The following is a 24,365-nucleotide window of genomic DNA, read 5'->3' as shown; positions in this document are numbered from 1 at the left end:
TTCACCTGAGTAGGGATCTGGTCACAACACATTTCCTCTCTAGTGTAAACCCAACCATTTCAGGTTTATCATACAGTTAAAGTCAGTATCTCTTGATGCTTTCAAAGATACCAATGCTCTTTAAATGATCATTGTATTTGCAACAGTGATAGTTTCAAGTGCTTATTTGATTTTCATAGTAAAGCAGACCACACTCACACAGCTGCCAGCACCAGGAAGGTGGTTGAAGAGGCTGGTACTGTTTGCCTGGGTGTTGATGTCTTCTCACAGCAGTGAAATAACTGCTTTTGAGCACTCATTATTTAATTGAAGCAAATTTCTAAGAAATAGAGTTGCTGCTGCATTTAAGAGTAGCTAATAGTGTTACTGTTTGCAAAATCTTTATTTTACTACAAGACACACTTCTGCAACTGCATTTGCAGAAGGTTTGGTGTTCTGGGCTGTTCCCCTAACACTTTAGGTGGATGTAACTTGGACTGAACAAGAGCAAGCCACAACGATTGCCGGATGAAATCTCAAACAGAGAGTAAACAAGTAGGAAATAGACCTCTAAAGGGTTGATGTCTCTCCAGGGTCAGAACCATAGTAAAGCAAACCTGATTGTGAAGGCAGGATTTGAGCAGTGAGGGAGGATCTACATACAACATTCAGCTCATTTTTCACTCACAGTTGGGCAGGACAGTGTGAACACAGCTGATGTCTGACAGTGTTGCAATGCCATTTTAGGATTCCCCTGGCTTAGATAGGAAAGGATCTAATTAGTATGAACTGTCAGCTTTCTTCACTGAAATTCTTAGATCTGAGGTTCATTAAATATCCAGATTTCTTAGTAAAGAAATTACTGCCAGGTGAGCCCGGTTTTTTCTTTATAGTTATTTTACAGAGCAAATACTGCTAGGCTGCCCACTTGGTGTGATTCATTATTTTTTTCTTCAAGGCGATGTATAAAGAAAGCTTTCTTCTCCATCCTTTTTACTCTGTGTAATACCACAGTGCGCAGGAGTGCAGTGATGTTTATTGAGTGTCAGTTACGTGGAATTATCCTATTAATGTTGATGACAAATCTCATCACAAAAGTGAGTGTAAGAAAAGAATGGCCTTTTACACTTCTGGCTGATTCATCATACGTGCTTACAAAAGGATCTTGCCGTAATTCGTGATCCTAACTTGGGAAGGAAGCAGATATCTGGCTGGTGTTAGCTTTGGCAGTAGGTATCTTTGTAGTTTAGAGTCTTAATTAAAGCTTTAAGGGCTTGAGGGATTACTTAAACATCCGTGCAATTATCTTACTGTTCAGGAATTTTATATGTTTATTTTTAAAGACCTTCCTTCATTCTTTTTCTAGGACTCGAGTGGAAAAGAACAGACTGCTATAGAAGTTTCTAAAATTATTTTTTGGCATAAAATATGTACTATGATAGAGGACTTCTCCCTAGGGCTCAGATTAAGAATTATGTGCAGAATATTGTTCCTGTTATTTCCTGCTGAATTTTTTCGTATGATAATATTACTGTTTAGGAAGTGATAATATGTGCATGTTACAAGTTAATTGTAAAAGCCCCAAATGGGTAATTTGATTGTGCTACTAAAACAATAGTAGTCAAACACTCTGGTCTGGGGTTGCCAGTTTTAAATTATCGTGATTGTTGTAAATCATGCAAAGGAATTGTGGGAAATGGAGCTTTCAGCTTTTCATTACAAATCCCCATTTTCTGTCCAGTGAGCTAGGGGAGAACAACACTCACATGTCTAACGGGCTGCAGTGGTGCTTTACAGACCATTGCTCTCAGCAGTCCAGGTCAGTAAGAGTGGGATGAGGGAACATGCCTGTATTTTAGTATCTTTGAGAGCACAGTGCTTCTTACTACGAAGATTTGCAGCTAAGAACTGAGTCCATCTCTCCATATAACTGATGCATAAGGAGCCACTGGCAGTTTTCCATGTTGGGAACCATGCATTTATTTCACATATTCATAATTAGCTAGTCAGCACCGGACACAAGAAGAGCATTTTATATGTGCTCTTCTTTACTGTGTGAGAGATGTTTCTCCTTTTTGCTTTCAAAAAGTAGAATCCAACTCCAGAATACCTCAGCTAATATATTCTCTGCCATTGTGTGGTTACACTCATGTACCAGAGGACCCCAGAGCAAGCTGTAGAAACATTTTGAAGAATCAGGAGGGGAAGGTAGCACACTCTAAAGATTTCAAGTAGTGTGTAAAGGAAATAAGTGTTAATTGAAAAAAACGAAGTCTTAATATCTTCCATTTTCCTCCTTTTTATTTTATACATTCAGTTGTTATCCATGTTGTTGTTATCGGTAGGACTGAGGCGCAGGCTATTCCCAGGAAGCCCTTTTCCTGTTGTTGATACTCTGTACTTGCTGTGTAGTGACTTTAGGGGGTTCACTCTGCTTCTGGGGGCTTGTTTCTTTTTGGGGTGTTTAATAAAATGGCACCTGAAGATAATTAGTTTTTGAATAATGAATTCTGAGCTAAGAAAAAGGAATAATTTAGTTGGTAAGTGACTGAACTGCTGGCTCAATGGATAACCCTCCAATTTCTTTTTCCCTGTCTAAAAATGAGGTAAGTTGTATGAGTAATGTCAAAATCACTATTCTGCAGCTGAAGTGCATGGTATTTGGGTTAGTGTCTCTTGCCAGTTATAAGACATTCCTAATGCTTAACTCTGCCCTGATCTTTCCTGTGTCATTTGTACTCCTGGAGCACATCATATGGCCACGATGTGTGTGTGTGGGAGTTGGGATTTCCAAGATGCTAGTGCCTGCATCTGTCACAAATATGTGAAATGTTCTGGGATTCCTAATCTGTTGTTTCTGACTACTACACTTCACTGACTCTGTTTTGTTTACTACCTGCTTTGCTTTCCTTAAAAGAAAAAGAATATTTAAAAAGAAAACCGTATTAAAATCCTACTCTACAGAAATTTACATCTGCTTAAGTACATGGCATGGAAACATGTTCATCTCAGAGGAAAAAATACAGCAGTCATTCTAATAATAAACACAAATTATTATGAAAAACAGCCTACTGCCATTTTATTTTCATAAATGCATATTTATGAAATAATATAGATAGAAGCTGTCTATAACTCAGTTCAGTTAACAACACAGAGGCTGATATGTTTTGATTAATCAGAAGCCAGTGTGATTTTGTTCTTAGTGTGGAGAAGGCTCCTATCATTTAAAAGCATTAGCTGTTTGGGCTTATCAAGATATAAGCAGTGGTGGTGAAATGCTTTCTGATTGCCCTGATTTACTATTATTTTGGCATAAAATAAAAGAAACAAAGTAATTTTCAGTAAAGAACTCTTTATATCAGATAGAGGCACTTCAAATGGATAGCATCCCTAATATCATGCCAACCAAATTTGCCTTGGCGTTCTTTTGTGTTGACATGGCAATAAAAAAATGGGCCTCAGCTATATGAAATCTATTGCTAAAAATGAGATCAGTGGCTTATGAACTCTTAACTCTGCTTTGTGTAGCTTTAAGAGCTGTTCAAGTAATTTATTTTATTTTCTGGCAAGAATTCAGTTAATTTTTTTAATTACTTGAAACACCTGGAAAAGATGGGGTTATTAATTCAAATTTGCTTTGGCCTTTCAATATTTTCTTTTACTTCCAGCTTTCAGCTGTCCTTTAACCTTTTAAAATTAGATTTAGCTCAAATTTTAAATGTAAAATGTCTTTAAACCATTGCCTTTTATTATATAATAAATATAGTAGTACTTAGTAGAACTTAGTCAGTACTAAGTTCAGGAGGAAGAGAAGAGAGTTTTTGCAGACTTTTTTTGCATCTCAGTTCTGTGAAATTTGATTTGAGTTTACAGTTATTTTAAACTTACTCCCAACTGTATTTTTCAGTGTGACAAGATAAATTTGAAGGAAGAGGTAGAAGGAATATTCTCAGGGTTTTACATATAGGGAAAGGTGGTGATTCTGGGTGAGATTTCCAATATATAAAGGGGAAGGAGGGAGCACTGTGAATGCAGAAGTGAGGAGCTCCATGGAAGGTATCACCAAAAAAAAACAGATTTGGGGATTTCAATCAGAAGAGTAAGCAAAGGAGACTGAGATTGGATTCAGATTCTGAGTTGCCTCCAAAAACAGATCGTCAGAAACTTTCTTGAGGTGTAAAAGGTCCATCCTTCAGAGTCAGGCCCACAAACTGGAGGATGAGACTTTCAATGAGTGGACGCACTGTTTGATGAGTTTGACATGAAAATTGTGGAAAGACTCATGATAGTTCTGGGCTGATAGGACAGAGAATTTTGTAAGATTAGAAATACTGAACACATTTGTAATGGAAAAGGAGAGGCAGAAGAGCGTGGAAGGTCAGAAGAAAGCATGAAGACGACGAAGAGAGGGGTAGTAGGACAGAGAGCAAGAGGAAGGAGCTGAAGGACTTAGACCAAAAAAAAGTTTCATCTACTTAATACTTGAGAGAAGTGTTCAAATTGTTTTGACACTAATCCACGCCTTTCTTGCTGCCTCAAAAAGGAAAGAAACCACAGGGGAAGAGTCTTAGATGAGTTCTTCTGGCTGGTGACCTTGTGGCAGCACTGGGACAGTGGCCCATCTGGAGTAGCTGTTAGGCAGCTTCCTGTTATCTTTTATCTGTGCTGTTCAGACATCTCTTGGTAAGTGGAAGATTGATGTGGCCCATAATTACCTTCTCTTTCCTGGGCTTAAATGTTGACTCATAAAGTGAACGCAGAGTTTGTTCAGTGTTCTGCCAAATGCCTCTGAAGCACTTTTCGGGTACCTAGAAAAGAAGCTGGGCCTCTGTAGCAGAGCGACACCACCCATGCTGTCCTTGAGTCATTGCCCACATGGGAAGAGCCAACCTGGGGCCAGCCTGGAGACAGGCTGTTGATCAGTACAGACTGTGTCATCTCCTGTGAGTTTTGTTGGTCTGTTTTGAATCTTTCTGGGCTATTTTGAAATTTTTTACCATAGACTGTCTGCTGAGATGTGCAAACTCTGGTACATGACATCGAGCTGCCTCACCTACGTATCTACTCTACCTGACTTTGCTTGCCTTCTGTCTTGCCCTGCCTGGGCAGTCTTTCTCATCCCTTTGAACTAAGTGTACATAGCAAATATTGTATAAAGCTCTTAATTTCTCTGCACGTTTCATTCCACTCTCTTCCCAGTCTGTTTTAGACCTCCAATCTTACTTTTTCTCACCTAATTTTTTTTATGCACAGTGAGTGATATTTGAGCTGTTTCTTGCACTGTCAGAGTTGAATCCATCTGTGCTCATTCACCTAAGTCCTTATTCATACACTGCTTTTGTGGTGACAGGTGAGATGTGATAGGTCCCACCACGTCGTATTCATCCAGCAGCTGAAAGATGCTTAGGAGCCATTCCAAGAGTATGAACTCCTTTTGAAAGATGGGACTGTGAGGGGCATGACATATATTCTACCTGCCAGTCTTGGCATATCCCATAGTCATTGTGGCAACTGGGACATACTGAAGGAGAGAGTCTGTGGTATGCTTAGGAAAAAAGAGGATGTGTTGTTGAAACTGGCTTTTCTATGTAAATTAGCAATTCAGTTGTAAATCTATGTAAATCAGCAATTCTATGTAAATTAGTACATATTGGGGTGGAACTCTTCTGATTTCTCCTGATGGGCCTCATTTCAGTTGTGGTTAAAGGAATGGATTGCTTCTGGTAGGAAAAGCTATCACAGGATAATCTCATTCTGCTTCAAGAGTTCTGTGCGAATTCTGTGAACTGGCTTTCGCAGATGGATGGGTATAGCTGATTTGGTCTCTCTGCTGGGCTCTCTATAGCAGGCTAATAATCCTCAGAAACAACAGATTCAAGGGATGGTAACTGCATCTTGCTTTAGTATTTTGGTCTGATTTTATGTGATAATTTTCATACAAAATTCATGGGTTTGGAGAAAGGCACTCACTGTGGTGAGAAGCACTTCCAGCTTCTCACACTGCTATCACAACTCAAGTTGTTGGAAACAGTTTCTTTCATTTTTAGATCCATGCTTGATCATCTACCAAGATAAACTATATTTTGTAAAAGAATCAAATCACTAATCAAAAGTTACAAGTCATAAAATTACCAAAATTTGCTGATGTCAACATGTGGTCTAAGGACTTATGTGGTGCTTTAGAAGGAAACAAAGCACTCTGAAAATTTCTCAAATCCATTTATCTATATATTTTTTATATAGATAAATGCTGAAATGATACTTTTATCTTTAAAAGTATCACTGTTGTGAATTTTCAGTCTGACAGTGATTCATGCTGCCCTGGCAATCTAACTGCTGTCCACTGTTGTAATTCATTATTTTTGGCAAGGCAAGGTAGCATGCACTGGAGTTATGAAGAACAAGCTGAAGTGAAAGTTGAAGTATGCTGCCTTTTCTCTTTTTTTAAAAAAACCAGTGTTTCTATTCAGTAATACTTATTTTTTGTTTATCTGTGTAGATCACTTGTTTTCATTCTGAGTTTGGTATATTATTTTTTCAAATCATGTTCAGGTTTCAGAAAATTGATTTTTCTTTATGCCCAGTACAGAACTGCTTACAGAAATAACTGCTTGTAACTAATCTTTTTAAAGACTCACACTGTAACAAAATGGAACCCTTGAATCCCTAGTCTAGATTCTTAAACACTGACAAGGTAAATTAGAGCTTCATTAAATTAGTGATTCAGTAATGGAAAATGAGGATTCCATCTTAGAAGAACAGATGAAGAATAAATGAACTTTACATTAAACTTACCATTAAGCAGAACAAGGAATAATAATTTGCATCTGTATAAATGCACATGCTTTGTGGTAGACAGTAGTTATTATGCCCAGAAGCAATCTCTGTGACATCTCCTAGTCACTTACTGTCAGCATCAATTAGTCCACTGTGATGAAACTTCTGAAATAACCTGAGCTTAAGGAGAAATGAAAAACCCCCATTTTTTTTGCTTTAACTTCTTTTCCTGTTGTAATAATTGGGAGTACTTGATAACTTGCAAGTCACTTTTATACAGAGGAAGTAAAATTTACAAAGATGTTGATAAACATACCTTAGAAACATACCTTTAGAAATGCAACAAAACTGCAAATCCCTTCATTTTTAATGACATCATTTACCATCTAGTTATAAGTGTCTCATAAGGAAGTTATTAGAGATTATCTGATTTGGCACATGAGAATCTCTTCAGGGACCCCTCGTGATGTCTGCATACTGAAATGGGAAGAGGAAGTACTTTGTGTTTATTTTAATTGAAAGTGTTAAGTGAGTTTACCTGATTCTCTTTTGCAATTACGTGGCATTTCTGACGTGTACTGTGTAACCAAACATGAGAAAATTGCCAATAAATACTTACATGACACGATGTAAATATATAAGTAAATTTATATTTCTAATTCAGTCTAATATTGGGTATAGGCTAGAGGCTGTCTGAATTCTGCCATCAGTGGTGTTCCTGCGAGCCTGTGAAAATAGGCCTCTTTGGATTCCTGAGTCTGATTTAAGATTGTTGATTTAATATTTTTAGAAAACAAGCCTAGATCAATGGAGAAGTATTTGGCTGAAAATGTGAATTGCACAAGATACATATTTTCACTTGACACCTCAAGTAAAACATACTCTGGAGGAATTCTCTACCCCACTCCTATGTATATTCTGACTATTCTCCACCCCCCAAAAAAACCCACAAAAATTTGTGCCACAGATACTTTCTGTTTCCTAGTTAGCCACATGTAAAGAAACCTTAATTTGTGATACTGGTGCTCTTATAGTTGGACTCTGTTTTTCATCGGCTGGGCAGCATGTTGTCTTGCACCTTTCCTGAGATGTATTAAAAATACTTCAAGCTAAAGAGGCAGCATGGAAGCAAATATACATGAAAATCAGAAGCAGAACTTAAAATAAATGACAGCTGTAATGAGAACTCACAAGATGAAACAGGTATAAACTCATATCATATACATAAAGTCCTACAATTTAAACGTATACATATATGCAAGCCAAGGCAGTCCTAGGGAATATGAATGGAAGACCTTTGGATTAAATGCTCAGATTTCCCAAATTCCTCATTGTAATCAACTTGCAGAGAGGTATTCTGGAGCTGTGTTCCTTCTCTTGATTAGAGTAATAACTAGAAGCAAATGGTGACTGGTTTTAAAATCGAATGGAAGAAAAATATGGAATATGGAATCAACTATGTAGTGTCATTTTGACATGGGATATCTCTTCTGGGTCTCTATTTTCATGGATGTTGCAGGCCAATAATGCCATGTATAATCTTTCTTGAGTTAAGAAGCTGGATTTGAGATCTCCCCAGATGAAATATTTGTTTCTGAAATAAAATGTTTGCCTGAGACCTTTAAAAGATTTTTTTTTCTGATCTATTAGCTTTTTTTCTTCTAAGGTCACTCTTCAGATTTAGATTTTAGAAACTAGACATTTTGAAAGCATGAAGAAAGGGGAGACTAAAACCAGCAAGAAATGTGTCTTCTTAAGCAATTTTTAGAGTTTGGAAAGCTGCTCTTAAAAACCATAGCATATATCGCTCCTCTGGCTTCGTTAAACAGACAGCTCTCTAGCATTAAGAGTATTTGTTTTCCAAAATTGTAGAGGATTGTCATAAGAGAAATATGTTTAGAATATGAAAATACATTAAATACATATGTAGCTTGCTAGTAATTCATCCCAGAAAACTAACAGAGGGCAATAGAAAAGCCACAACTAAAATGTAAATCTTAGTCACTCTTGCTGCCGTCTTAAATGAAATCTCAGTAGTAATTGTTGATGAACAAAACTAAGATCAGTATTTTCTGTTAACAAAATGTTTAATGCAATTAATACATTCACTCATATTCCAGTAGTACTAGAAGCCATGAGTATCTCAGCATTGCAGGAACAGCTGATCAGGCTTGGATGCCTAACTCAAGGAACAGCCCATGGCTGGGGATCTAGAGGATGGAAGGCTTCATTTTAGCCCTTCAGCCCTTCATATATATGCACTTGCCAGCTGCACTTGTTGCTCCTGGCTGACTTCAGCATCTTTCTTCTTAGCAAACTTGGATAGCCCCCTTTCTTTAATGGTTAAGGTATTCACATGCCCTCTTTCTTGATAGCACCAGTCATGCTGACCTTGGAGCTGAATGCTCAGCAGTGTGGGTTTTAGGCGTTGCTCTGCATAGCCAAGTGATGTCCAGATTCCCTGACTCTGCAAAAGGCAGTGCAGTTCAGGACTGAAAAGCTGAGAATGTACTTCAAAAGTATAGAAAGATCTGTCCATTTTGCTACATAATTTTGGGTGAAATACACTCACGAAGAGTTGTGTTTCTTCTGTCAGTGAAATCTGACCCCTGGGAAACTGAAAAGGCAAATGTTAGATTTTTTTGAGGAAACAGAAGTGACTGAGCTACTCACAGAGAGGCTGTTTTGGGACACGACAACAAAGTGGGCTTTTTGTATTCACTGTTGAGTGAAGGGAAGTTTGAAGAAAGTGACCACTCACAGGTCTTTGTTTGAATGTGAGCCATATTTAGAACTTGAAAAGCTAGTAATTTAAAAATTGAGATCTTTAAAAATCCTTAGAGTAGCAGCTGCAAGACTTAACAGCCAAACTAAGCTCAAACATAGCAATGATGGAGATGAGGTAAATTTGCTACTGTCCCCTACAGTTCTCTCCTTTGTTCTCAAGAACAATGTCCTAAGGTTACACCATTTCAAAAAGTAGGGAAAAAATGAAACTATGGAGGTTGTAACTTTGCCCAAGTTACATTCTAAGGCACCAGTAAGCCTAAAATAAAATTTGTATCTCTGAATTTCAAGTCCTGTATTTCAAAGCACTGCACTATTTACCCACTGTGCTAGTTGTCATGAGCTTTTTGATCCAATATATATTGTTTGTATATTTCTGTATTAACAGTTTGCCAAATCATTCTGTACACCATGTTTTTTCTTATAGCAGTAACAATTTTGGCAAAATGCATTTAACAGGTGATTTTCTTTAAGTTCTTTGTTTCCTTTTGGAAAATTCTGTATTTTCTTTCTTCTACCTTTTTACAGTCCCAATTCCCCAAACCACAGTTTTTATCTTTGCTTTAGTTAATAACTTTGTTTTTCCATATCCATCAACTTTTTTTTTCCCTATTGAGAAATGTTTAATGAAAAATAAGATGAAGATGTCAATAGGAAAGGGAACCTTATTATTCAAAAGCTAGGCTTTCCAGTTTTGCAGAAAATTATCTGGAGCTGGCTGATTGTGGCTCAAGAATGCAATTCCCATCCACTTGCAAAAGGAGAGATATAGTAGGATATATAAAGTTGAAAAAGAACTACCTAAAGAAGTAAGGAAGTTTCTGCTTTGCTTTCAGACTTGGACTAACTGGAGAGAGTTTGTTGAGAATGAGTCCCTGAGAATGATCCAGAATCTGGAAAACTTAGTTGAAAAATAGGTTTTGTGTGATCTAGAGAGGTAGGGAAGTGTAACAGTCTTCAGGTAGGTAAAAGACTATGAAAAGGGCAGGAATAATCTGATCTATAGTCTTATGGGGGCAAGGCAGGGGAAGTAGAGAAATTGAATTGCATCAAGAGAGGCTTGAGGTACATGTCAAAGTAACTTTCCTAGTGGAATGGGATAGATGCATTGGGATAGATTGCTTGTTGAGGCTGCAAAATCTTCACAGGTCTTTGTTGGTGTTTAGAAAAATCCAGTAGTCAGAGATGAGAGTCAAGCAAGAATTAATTGATCTGGCTGTGAAGAGTGGGATTAGACCATATAATGCCTGACAGTCTTATGTCACCATATTTCTGTTACAGCTGCTTGTGCCTAGTAATTTATGTGAAAAGCAAATTGAAGTGATGGGTATTTTTAGTTATTATTATTATTCAGCCTCTAGTAAATTCCAGTTTTCATTTTGCTTCAGCCTCGTAAAAGTTTTTTTTTCCTTATTTCCATTCTTGATTCATCATTATGTCTTATGTTTCATTGAAGAGCAATCTAGTGTTTATTGCTTCTTCCACATATGGATTATTATCAGGTACAGTAATCTATTATGTATTTTTCTCAATAAACTAGGGCTTTTATCTTGGTTCTAAAAAGTTGTCCCAGTCTTCAAGCAACATTTTTAGGTCCATGTTCTTTTGGTGTTTGTTAGTCTCTTAACTGTGGACACCAGAAGTGGCTACAAGAATCCAGTAATACATCTTTTTTCTAATCTTGTGCTCGACATTTCTCTGTTAATTTATCAAGAAACTTTCCCTTTTAAGTTATTGATAGGTCAGCAACAGTTTCAGGTAATAGAGTTCTGGATTTCCAGCTGTCCAGATCTCAAAATACTATCTGTAAACATTGACTAAACTATTTTTCATAACATTCCTCCTACCCAAGAAGATCATTAACTGTAGCTGGGAAAATGACATACTTCACTTAAGGAAGACAGTCTGAATTTCTGGATACCACAAGAGCTATCTTGTATATCAAGTGAAATTGCTACTTACTTAGAAAGTTTGGATTTCTTACCTGTTTGCCTCCTTTACAACACTGATGGGTTTCTTTTAAAACGCTGAAGAGGTGTATTAATTCCTGTATTTGGCCTTGCACTGTGGTGCAGGCCTCATGAGCTGTCCTGTCCACATATACACTCGTAAGCATTATGCAGTGGAAAACATAAATTCATTTTTCATTTCTACTACAAGTGCCAATACAAATATCAGTTGTTACTCAGATTAGTGCTGCTAAGAAAATGTTCCGGTTATTGTTATGTCAAAGAGGCAAAGACTGCCAAGTCTGTGAGAACAGAAATGTGGTTCAGTGAAGTATTTAAAGCATGAAGGGCAAGATTTATTGTTAGACTCCTAAGGATATGAATAAGTTCAGAGGGGGGGGAAAAGGCTCTAATTTGGAACTAGAATGTGATTCCTTGTCCAGCGTATGCTGGTGAGGAAAGTGTAAAGATTAGAGGATAAAACCAGATTAAAAGCCTTAGCTATCAAATAGAAGAGAAAGGGAATGATGATGGAAGTTCTGATGGGTTTTGTAAGTGTTTCCTTGAAAGAATTTAGGGAATTCCTGTGCAAAGGAGAAAGTTGGTGAGAGATGTTAACGAGTGAGTTCACAGTCCCAAGAATTATATTTCAGCTGAGGATGTGAAACCTCATTGTATTAGAGAAGTAGAGTTTGAACTTAAGAAAGATCATAGAATCACACAATATCTAAAGTTGGAAAGGACCCATAAGGATCATGGAGTCTGACTCTGCTCCTCACAGGACCAGAGACTCCTGGCATTGTCCAGACACTCTTTGGACTCCTGACAGGTTTGATGCCATGACTGCTTCCCTGGGGAGCCTGTTTTAGTGGCAGATCACTGTCTTAGTGAAGAACCTTTTCCTAATGTTAAATCTGAACTTCCCCTGGTGCAGCTTCATTCCACTTCTACATGTGCTGCCCCTGGTCACCACAGAGATCAGCACCTCCTGCTCTGCTGCCCCCCATGAGAAAGGTGTACACATCTATGGGGTGCTCCCTCAGCCTCCTCTTCTCCAGGCTGAACAAACCAAGTGACCTCAGATGCTCCTCATAAATCTTGCTCTCAAGGCCTTTCACCACCTTGGTGACCCTCCTCTGGACACACTTTAACAGCCTGATGTCATTCTTATGTTGTGGTGCCCCAAACTGCACACAGGACTTGAGGTGAGGCCGCCCCAGTGCAGAGCAGAGCAGGGGAATCCCCTCCCTCGACCACCTACTGATGCTTTACCTGATGCCTTCCAGGACACAATTGTTCCTTTTCACTGCCAGGGCACTGCTGACTCATATTCAACTTGCCAGCAAATGGATGGAATGACTTGAATGGAGAAAACTTAAAAATATATATGAAGAGCCCATTTTTCCTTCTGTTTGAGGTAAATATTTTCAAAATGGGTTTAGGAGAAAGCAGTTCAAGACTCTCAGCAAGTGCCACACATCACAATTGATGCAACCTAGAGAAATTAATGAAGTGCTTATCAGATACAATTAGAATACATCTCAGGCAAATTATGTTTTGTTGTCCTTTGAATTTAGTTGTTGAGGAGTTGTTTAACTAGAAATGGAAGGAAGTAAAATACAGGAGAAATAGAATAAAGAGAAAATTAGGATTCCTTAGGCCAAATCTTAGAAGCACAAATGCTCTGGAAATAGTTTGTCGCAGATGCCAGAGATTCTCTGTTGCATCTGTTGGTAGCCCAGCATAATGGAGGGGCAGAACTCCTGAACAGTCTCTTAGGACTTGTGAATCCAGGTCATGTGTCTGGCTGGAAATAATACACTCTTTGTCAATGGTCCATGCAATCACAGGGTGTCCATAGTTTGCCATCTTTCTTCCAAAACCTGTCATTTATACCCTCATCTTTTTTGTCTGCTGCCTGCAGCTTTTGAGTTATGTAAATATACAGAATTGTGGAATTGTGGAATTATTAAGGTTGGAAGGGAACCTTGAATATCATCTAGTCCGACTCTCCTGTACAGAGCAGGATTTTATTAACGCAGTTGTACTGAGCCATGTCCGTCTGGGTTTTGAGTAGCCTCAAACTCTACAATCTTTCTAAGCAATCTGTTCCACTGTTTTGTTACCTCTTCAGGGAAAAGGTTATTAGGGGAGATTTAAACAACACTTACTCTTGGACTGCATCACTAGTGACTAACCCTCAGCTGGACTTTGTACCACTGCCTGAAACCCTTTGAGCCAGGCATTTCAGCTAGTTTTCAGTACATTTCACTGTACTCCTACCTAGTTGGTACTTCATCAGTTTCTCTATTAAGATTTTACATGGGACAGGGGTGAAAGCCTTTCCAACTTTTTTTTATCACTGGGCGTTTCCTTAGATGCTCTTTTGAAGACCAAAAGAACTTTTGGCACTTTTGGGCCCATACTGTCTTGTCCAGATTATTATTTTTTGGTACGTTAGTTTATGACGTAATGAGAAGATAATAAAGGGCTAAGATGCTCACATCCCAATAAGGGAGTGATGAATCTGAGTCTGTTTCTTATTTTGTGAAGCAAACTAGTCTGGATGGGCCCTCTCTAATTTCAGTGCTGCAATCCTTTTGTTTGCCATGTGGGTTACAGTAATATGTTTCTGTCAAAATATGTGTCTGGAAAAAAAGCCTCACCTGTATTGTTTGTTCATATGAATCTGTGTTCTCCTTTTGCTGAAGCTGCAGTTTTTCCATTTAGAGGGAGACTGCTTCTCATATAAGTATCTAGCTCATTACCTAGGTACACTAGTGCCTATTTTTCACACCTGTCAGAGCCAAGTATAAATATAACTGTCTTTTTGCTTCTGTGGCTTTTTCTAAACTACATTACTGCAAATAACGATATTGCTGCTGGCATTTTTTGTGCTATCTCCACTTGCTGCTGTCGCAGGTGGAGTGACTCACTTCACTTGCTAGAGAAAAGTTACAAAATGTTTATTGATGTAGAGCACCGATTTCACAAAGTTTGGCCAATGAGTCAGCAGTTTAACGATGTTGGATGGCAATGTGTATTTGATTGTTTAGAGCACAGAGGATGGGGTCAGACAAAACTGTTCAGGAGAGCCTCCCACTGAGTCATGAGGTTCAGAAAGGATCCCAACACATTCTAAATTTTCTGAGGGGAGTTCAGATATGTCTGGATTCAGACTTAGTCCCAGACTTGATCAACAGTTTATACCCGAAGAATTGTATGTGCACAATCAATATTTTATGTCAAGATTCCAAAGTTTAGCGTGCTACTAATCACTTACCAAGAATCTTTTATGGCAAAGAATCTCTCAGTCTTAAGGAGTAGCCTTGAGAGGTGTCTGTACTCAAGGAGAGAGCCTGGCATGCAGCCTGCTGCCCTGCAGGAGAGCTGGACAGGCCTTGGGCTGTCCACTATTTATGGAATAAGATGATTGACCGACAGTCATATTTGTGTAGCAGCCGTATTTCAGTTGGCACATGCTCAACCAGCCCTTAGCTGTTCAACAAGACTTAGGGCCCTTAGATGTCAAGCAAGATTTATGGCCCTTAACTGTTGTGTTGATATCTGCAAGCCAGATGTAGCCATCACAACCACTGCTGGTGTCTGTTGCTCAAGCAGAAAAAAGCAAGGGTTGGAGCACATTGTCACAGCTGCCCAGAGAGAAACAAAGTGTTCTGAGTACAATCAGGTAATCAGAAGTTAGGACACTTTCCTTTGTTGCCCATAAAGTAGCTAAGAGATCTTTTCTGCTCTTGAGCAGGATTTCAAAATATTTTGGAAAGACTACTGGAATAATTTTCTTTGTCCTGTTGTAAAAGGATTCTGCTTTGTCATTAAAAGGTCATTTCCCCTTGTTAATGCCCTACTGAGTGTTTTGTAACAGGAATTTGTCAGTAGTCCTTGGTAGCTTACTTCAGTCAACAGCTGGCTTAGACTTTATGTTTGTTTCAGACTAAGCTGTCCCTTTATTTTTGGAAAAGAGAGGCTTACTGATCAGTTATTCTCTCTGAAATTCAGAGTTCTTTTGAAAAATGAGAAATTAAATGAACAAGACTCTGGTGGAATTATATTTGCAGGCTCTTTCAAAAAATTGGCATAATAGCACTTGGCTGTGCATATTATGGGGTAGAACAGGGTAGAACACACAGGATGATATGTTTTATAATAATATATAATTTTGGGGTTTGCATGAAAATTACCTTCTTTTCAAATACATGTTTAATTTTTCTTTAAGTTCAATGATTTTTTCATTTAGTAGTTGGGTAGGTGTTGTTTTGGTTTTTTTAATATAAAAACAGAGGTGACAGCCTTTTACACATTGCACTAGAGAAGGATTCCAGAGAAATACTAATGAAATTTTCATTCAGAATCACATTTTGCTTTCCATTATTTATTATTTAGTTGTTTATCCATACATTAAAATTATACACCTAAAAGGAAGACAGTTCTATGAATGCGAAAAAATTCCTCCTGCTCTTTGTTCAGCTAGTATTAACTCAATCAAAGAAAACTCTCTTTTAAAATGTTGCTTTTTTCTTGTTAAGGTGTTATTAAAGCTATGGCAGTGTGACCCCAGAACATTCTATCTGAATCACAGAATCATAGAATCAGCCGGGTTGGAAAAGACCTCCAAGATCATCAAGTCCAACCCTTGATCCAACACTGCCGTGGTTACAAGACCATGGCACTATGTGCCACATCCAGTCTCATCTTAAACACCTCCAAGGACAGAGAATCCCCCACTTCCCTGGGTAGCCCATTCCAATGCCTGAAATTCTCTGTAAAGAATTTCTCCCTAATGTCCAACCTAAATGTCCTCTGGCAGAGCTTAAGCCTGTGCCCTCTTGTCCTACTGCTGGTTGCCTGGGGAAGAGACCAACCCCCACCTGGCTACAACCTCTTTTCAGGGAGTTGTAGAGAGTGATGAGGTCTCCCCTGAGCCTCCTCTTCTCCAGGCTGAACAATGCCAGCTCCCTCAGCCTCTCCTCATAGGACTTGTGTTCCAGTCACCAGCCTCGTTGCTCTTCTCTGGACCTGCTCCAGCACCTCAAATGTACACAGTATTTCTTTAGGTGTTATTTGTGGGGTGTTGCAGACTGCCTTTTTTTTCTTTTTGGTGGTAATTTAAAGAGTCTGATACTGTGAAATCTGGGCTTCTTTTCATAGTCCCACCCACTAGAAACCAGATTATTATGAATTATTCAAATAATGTGGGCACCATGGCCAGCTTTTTTAAAATGCTTTTAAAAGCTGACTTGCATCTTTGGGAAGAAGTAACATTCCATGTTGAATTCCTGTTATTTTTATTAAACATAGAGGTACTACTAATTCAAAACCATTTTGGGTGCTGCTGCTGTGCCAGATATCATGGCAGTGATAATGTGCTTAGGAATTCTGAACATAACAATCGATGTACTGCCTTTTTTTTTTTAACAGTATGCCATTTTCCTGAGGTTCAGACACTTTTCTTTTAGAGAAAAAGGAAATGTTATTTTCTTAAAATTACCAGTTTATAAGTTACCACACTGCAATTTATTCTCTGAAGTAGTCATAGGACTAGTGAGGTACTACACATCCTCTGGGTGACTCAGAGATTAGTTCCAGTGCAGGTGATTTTCAGCAGGAATGTCCATTAAGAATGAGCGTTGGTCAGTCACCCTGATGTCTCTTTGCCATTTAAATCTCTGTTGGTGCATTTTAATGTCAAGGTTAGCACAGGGTCCTGTGGCTTGGCAGGCCCTCAGTGACACGGGTTTTCAGGCCACTGCTGCTGTTTGAGTGAGAAGCCCAGGTGCTGCACTCAGGGCTGCCAGGCAGACTGCCCCGCCGATAGCCTTCCCTGAGGCATAGCAGTGCCAGGACACCCATTTGGATTTTGTTATGTTGCCCTCCCACCGCAGGTGACCTTTGCTGTTTCAGAACTCATCCCTTGTTTGTTTCTCCTGCTTTCATGTAGGTGCTGGGATGGCTGGAGAAGGTCACGGATTGCAGTTGAGCTGAGGGAGGCGTGAAGCATCATCCATCCCCTGCTGACATTTGAGGTAGTGTGATAACTTTTATCTTACCTGTGAGTGCCTTTATTACCAATGTTGGCTAAGCAGAGGGATCAATAGTAGCCTGTAGCCCTGCAGATAATCCTCACAGATCCCATGATTCATTCCTGCAGGAGGTGATAATTATAATATGCAATATACAAAATTCTGATTGGGATCTAATTGTCATATTTTATTACCCAGGACAATAGAGATCTGTGAATTAACACTGTCAAATTCAATCTTGATTAAATTGATGGCTTCAAGCCCATTTCTGTCAACTTCTAGTAGCCAATATTTGTAGATAGAGGGCTTGGTGACTCTTAGAAGTGTTTAAAGGCTATTTGCCATTGTCAGAGAAAAATTATTATATTGCATTTTAATGAGACGGTTCTCATTTATAGTGTCATTTAGAGTATTAATTCCCTGACTTTGTAAATGCACATTCGTGAAGAAAATAGAGAAAGTCTGTATTTTACAAGCAAGGGATAAGGTGAAAATGCATAGCAAAACATTGTAGATAACAAATCATGGTTTAAATGACACTTAAATGACATGTAGTTTTAATGCACCTTTTGGTTCTAATTCATATCTAGAATGTATTACTGAAAGCTTAATCAAAATACAATGGGGTAAATTTGGATCACGGAAATACACTGTGGTGTAAGAGATTCAGACCTGTGACTGCTCATGGCACGAAGCTGAAAAGCTGTTATCTGGTGTTAAATTGCTGCTTGAGACTTTACAGCTGCTATCTGTGGGCTGTAGCAGTTTTATGAGACTTGAACTGGCTATTCCTGTCTAAGTGTACACAACTGTAATGTCATTAAATAGAAGAGACGTTCTAGATACTCCTTGCTTTGGTTACGATACCAATAGATAGAACTTGTTATCCTATATCCATGTTCTTAATGTTTCTGAAACCAGATGATAGAACACTGGATGCATTCATTGCGCCATGGATCTCTTCTTGGGAGATTTGTTTATACCTAAACAATTTCACTGAGAAAATAAGAAGGTCAGAATAGTGAAAAGTTACTTGTAAAAATGCTTGTAAAGTAGGTGTAACTTAGTCATTAGGGACCACCTTAACCAAAGCATTTTTTGTTGTGGTTACCATGCCTTCTCATACGGAGTTAAACACACTTGAAAAACAATTTATGAATGGCTTCTATTATTTTATAGCTGAAACATGGCAAAACAGCCATACAGAAAACTGTTTCTGTGCTGTGTTTCCTTGGCTTTCTGTGCCCAGAGAGCCAGTTGATCCCTAGCTAAACTGCCCATTCCTGATTCCTCTGCAAGCAGCAGTTGCAAAAAGCGTGCCTAGCACTGGGAGCACACAGCTTGGACTCGAGGTCTGGCCTTGCTTTTGAGCTCCACTACAGACTCACTTGGATTCTGTCATCCTCTGTAACCTCACTGTGTTTCAGTTTCCTGTTTGTAAATGAAGACTAATAATTCTGAACTTTCAGAAGGGAGGAAAGCATCCCAATCCTTAGGAAATGCTGTTATTCACAAGGGGCTGACATATTTGATGTGCTGTTAAGAATGTGTTACCAGGCAAGAGTTTAAGCCCTTTGCATCTAAGTGTGACCCTTTTTTATTGTATGAATCTAGTCACCTGTTATCGAGTCTGATGGCTGAAGAAAAACTTGTATGCAATAAAAGTGAACTAAAAATCAGGACTAATTTATGCATCAGGGCAATTCAAAACTGGTATCTGCTGTGATATTTCACAGGTTTAGTAATGTTGGGGAAAATATAATCTATGCAGAAGTGATTTATTTAATGCTGCTGTACACTTTGTAGTAGAACCTAAGAGCAGTTAGAGTCATCATGCTTATTGTGAAATGGTTGCTTACACATGATTCAAGTGTGATTGGTAAGTGTTATACATATTTTAGGATGGTATCATCGTTAATGACTTCTTAAACATAAAAAAAGGATTAAATGTTTTTATTCATGGTAAAGTTTTTATAAAAATGAAAATCTTTGATCTCTCCAGAAGTAAAGCTCCCTGTGATATTGAATTTATTCAGTATAAGAACCACAAAAAGGAATAGTCATACTGTTTCCCTTCTATACCGACAGTGTCCACACTGGTGAGACTGCCTTTCAGAGCCCAGGGCTGAGTGATGTGAGAATGATTACTGGTGTGCTGATTAAAGGGAGGGAAACAGTTCCTAAGACTTGCTGTGCAGCCTTGCTCCCTATTTCAGTATAAAAATGGATACTGAGGTAAGGCTGCTGGTCAGACTTCAGGGGAGTTGGGTGTTGTTCTAGACCAGGAGAGCCCCCAGAAGGGTTTTACAAAACTCTCTCCAGCTACAGTCCTATGGTCCTCCACTTTAGTCTGCTCCTTGTTATTGCACTGTATGTCTTATGTAAGTCCTGAGATCTAGTTTGGTGTGGATTTTTTTTCTTCTGGTTTGAATCTGAGAAATACTTAATGGTGGTTATGGATGAAGGCTCAGGCTCTCAGCAGCTGACACTACGGGAATTTTATCTGTAAACATCTATTTCTTCATGGTCCTACGTAAAATAACAATAACAGCAATGGAAAACTGTGAATGCACTACTCTGTTTTGATGAACAGTTGAAGTTTCATTTTTTTAATGAGATGGTGTTGTAATGGAGTTCCTGCAGAGGAGGAAGTCATAACATTCATGGAGGCGGACGTGCTCTCCATCAGCCAGCCAGCTTTGCTCTGAGCAGCTCTGATTTTTGTAGCACCTGTGTGTTGCAGAGTATCTCATTTTAAGCATATCAATTCAGAGTTTGCATATTTTATCTGTGATGTCTAAAAGGAAAGGTTGCAATGCAGAACTATCCTTGTGTTTGTGTCTGATGTTTGAGGAGTGATATATGTGGAGGGAGAGGTTTACTTCCACTACACTGGAAGCTAAAGAGCATAGTTTGTTCCTATTGTTTGTAAAAGAGCTATACACTTATTAAGAAAGTGTTGCTAGTTGCTTAAGTGTTTCAGATCTTTCTGATCTTTCTCTAAATTGTAATTCTTTCTGTCCTAATGCAAACTGTGAGTTTGTTGGTTTGGATTTGGTTGTTTGGTTTTTTTTAATCCACTGCAGCTTTATTTTGGGATGCTAAGATGGCTAGCAGTATATCTGGAAGACTGTAATATTCTTTGGTAGGTAAGACATTGGAGAGGGTTGCAGTCCATGCCTTACTCTGCTGTTAGGCTGTGGTGTAAATACAGGCAAGCTGCTCCTCTTCCCATTGTCTCTGTTTCCCTGTCTGTTAAATGGATAATGCCACTGACTCCTGCTGCAGACTGCTTCAGGATTTGCTGATGGAAAATATTGTTTGACATCATTAAAATACGTATCTAAAAACAGATCTGTCAAATTACATTTAAAATTAATATGTCTGTTTCTATGGCTTATTTTGCAGACCCTTCTTAATTTTTTCATTGGTAGAGTTTTCTTAGAGGAAGTGATGGAAATCAAGACAAAGCTCTGTCAGTTTCCAGTGTTCATTTTTAACTGCAACCTGACATCTCCCTTTACCTCACTCATTCCAGAAGACAGGCTTCATTGTATTGCTGTGCTGGCTGCAAGTGCCCACTCAGAAAATTAACTAGAAGGTAAACTTGCTAAACTAGTAAGTGTTTAATAGGTCACCAACTCTAGAGATTACTAGGCATGGCTGTTTAGTTTATTTCCCTTAAATGTCAGGCTGGCTTGATCACCCACTGTGCAGCCCACTTGTCTCCACTTTAATAATCACTCTTATTTCCAAGTTGTTCCTGGATCCCATGTCACATATCCTCTGACCTCTCCAATGCAGGAAAAAAGACTTTCCTTGAGGCTTCCCATACTTCTTCCTTGTGTGGACTTAAAACACCAAATCCACAGGAATAGGGCCAGGAAGCAATGCTGGTATGATCTTACAGAGAAAGTCAATGGAAAGCCAATCGTACTGCTTCTCATTAACACAGAACTTCTTAAACAGATAATTTTGCTTGCAGTTATTTTGAGAAACAGTTGCATTGAATAGATGTGCTCAGATGCTAACTCTACATCAGTTTAACCAAGACTTAAAGTTACCTTTAATCTGCATATTGCAGATGCCGATTAAATCAATACACATCACATCTTAAATTGATATGAGCTGCAGGACATACAAAACTGCACTAATTTAAAATGCAATGATTACTGTTAGACCTGTCAGGCTGATTAATCTTATCAGGTGGACCAATTGATAGTAAATATGTGAGTGCTTGGCGTCCCGAGTGGCTATCTAGAAATGCACTCAGAAATGCTTTGTCAGTCATTTACTAGCTTTCACTTACTGCAGTATTAAAGTTAACAAGTTCCTAAATGCCATGCAGGCTCTGTTATGTAGTTTTAATCTGATTAGGAGCATACGAATAATTTAGCATGCGATTAAACCATGTAATTAATTTGTTCTATGGTAATGAACTGTTAAGTAATTTCATTAGTCTAGGGTAAATACCAAGGTCTTGAACTTAAATTTTACATCTGCTTGAAGATGTTTTTTCCTGGAAGAAATGCATGTTATATTTAAATGCCATTTAAAATTAAAACCCTACTCCCTCTGATTTCCTACAATTGCTCTTTGAGGCCTGGAACGCAGGTTTGGGTTCAAGGTGATTAGAAGAAATTGAGGAGGTTTTGTTCAAAAATGCTCATCTCTAACCAAATTCTGGTTCACCTGAGATCAACATGAGTTTTGATAATTTTGAAATAGAGTTTGGCAGTAACTGAGCTTTTTTGAACAAAGCATCTTCAATTCCTTTTAATCGCCTTGAACCCAAGCCTGTCTTCCAGGCCTCAAGGAGTCACTTCAGGAAATCAGAGCAAGCAGGATTTTCATGTTACAAAAAAGCTCCAAGAGATGAGGTGTATTTATTTATAATGTGTGCTGAAGCCTGATTATATTTGCCCAAGGTAGTAGTTTTCTAATTGGAGTGATAGACAGATAGTAGCACACAGGAGAAGGCTTGCAAAGAATATGCCAACTAGAACAGTGGAACTGGCCTGCTGTGTATCAACGATCCAGCAGCACATATAAGATAGTTATTTATTTTTAAGCATGAGATTAATCCTGTTTGTTTTCCATCGTGTTCCAGCCTGAACTCCCAGTGATGTCACTTACGTTGCTTTCCATCACAATTCCTGTGCTCTGTGAATTCTTCATAGTTTCTGTAGGTGCTAAGCTATCTGGCAATGCTAGGAGAATTACTTAGCAACATTCTCATGTTAAATATATAATCTTGCCTGTTTAAAATCAGATGTCTTTCACTGCTTTGATGGATTGGGTCTACACTGATGAAGTCCTGATGGGATTTGAACTTGGTTGCTAGCAAGACGCTGAAGAGTTTTTGGATTGTGTTTGGTTGGGGTTTTTTTAATACTGGTATGAAATTTTCTTAGGGCACTTGAAAAATCATTTAATCTCTTTATATAAAGTCTGAATGTGACATGTTTTTGAGTAAAACCATGTTCTTTTAGTACAGATTACTAGGCTATTGGTTGTAGATACAGACTCAGCTATTTCTCTTTACTTTCTTGACATATTTTGATATTTGATATTAAATTGATGCATTACATTTCTTAAAAAAAGATTAGAATATACTGTTGCGCACATAGAGAAAGTTTCTCACTTTTCTTTGCAATTGATTGTACAAATAGCAAAGCGAAGATCAGAATTTTGTCCCTTGGATGATTTATCCAAATAATAATAATTAATAAAAAAAAAGGAGTGGTAAAAGCCTCAGAAGAATTACCAGTGTAGCTGAGAAAGTGCTTATAGCCTGAAAAAAAATTACCATTCTCTTAAACAGGCCTGAATCCTCTTCCTTAATGATACAATTATATGTACAGCTGAGTATCTGCTCAGCAATTCACATCTGCATGATATGCAGCTAAATGTTGCAATTTCTTTCAGCTGAGATGCATCTATTTTGCTACTTTGGTCTGTTGGGGGGGGGCTGAAAGGCAAACAAGCAATTAAGTCTTTTCCAAGTTCAAAATGTTCTGTCTGTAGTAGACAGAAACTTAGAACTGTAACTGCAGTCCTCTTTTAGGAATTGTCTTCTGATGGAGAAATCTGCTGGTCTTACAGCTAAGATCCCCTCTCTCTCTGTACCTCGTCCATCAGATTACTGCTGTCAAAGTATTACAGATTTTGTTGTAAATGAAGAATTGATAGGCCATATGCCCCATCCATCCTGAGACTTCCTAGCCCAGTTTTTGGAGTATGACTTTAAATAGCTTTCTGTACAAGGCCAGAGCAATGTCTAAAGTCTGGATTCACTGAAGGGCTCCTTAACCACATCCAAGAACTGATAACCAGTTGGCCTGCTACCAGTTTAAATCAGAGTATTAGCTGACACATCTGTCCATGGGAAAAAGAAACCAGCTGAAGTAAAAGCATTGAAGGTGCCTATTACAATAGAGATAGAAATAAATTGGGTGTTGAAATGAAGATTTCATATAGTCTCTATTCCAAAATTAAAAGTTTATGTAGGGAGAAAAATAATTTTTCTAAATCCAAAGTGAGCAATTAATTTAATAGACTCCATTTGCAATTTTAACACTTTCACACTTGAAACTATTATAAATTAATTAGCTTACATAAAGATCTAATTAATAATACAAAATAGCCTCATTTCCACAGTTTTAGTTTCTAATTACACTGTACCTTTTAGTAGTCCTCAAATTTGCATCAAAACATGCATAATAAATGCAGCTTTATGCTATAGTCCTTCATTGTTTCCCAGTGGGCCTATCTGTTGTTGTTAGGTTTTGAACTTTTTTTTTTAATTGAAATTTACCCTTTGTGAGGTTTT

General features: G+C 38.2%; 1 protein-coding gene across 4 annotated transcripts in view; it reads left to right on the top strand.

The window, feature by feature from the left end:
- GHR (growth hormone receptor) overlaps window positions 1-24,365 on the top strand; it is a 163,544-nt gene that overhangs the window by 61,290 nt on the left and 77,889 nt on the right. For all 4 annotated transcript variants that reach the window (XM_018077232.1, XM_018077229.1, XM_018077230.1 and 1 more), the window contains one exon: window positions 17,452-17,536. The gene's annotated coding sequence lies outside the window, so the exon portion shown is untranslated. The remainder of the gene's footprint in view (window positions 1-17,451; window positions 17,537-24,365) is intronic.

The sequence above is a fragment of the Manacus vitellinus genome, unplaced genomic scaffold, assembly GCF_001715985.3.
Source record: "Manacus vitellinus isolate BGI_N305 unplaced genomic scaffold, ASM171598v3 scaffold_36_pilon, whole genome shotgun sequence".
Classification (NCBI taxonomy): Eukaryota; Metazoa; Chordata; class Aves; order Passeriformes; family Pipridae; genus Manacus; species Manacus vitellinus.
Note: the sequence above shows the minus strand (reverse complement) of the source record. Positions and strands in the feature narration are given on the sequence as shown.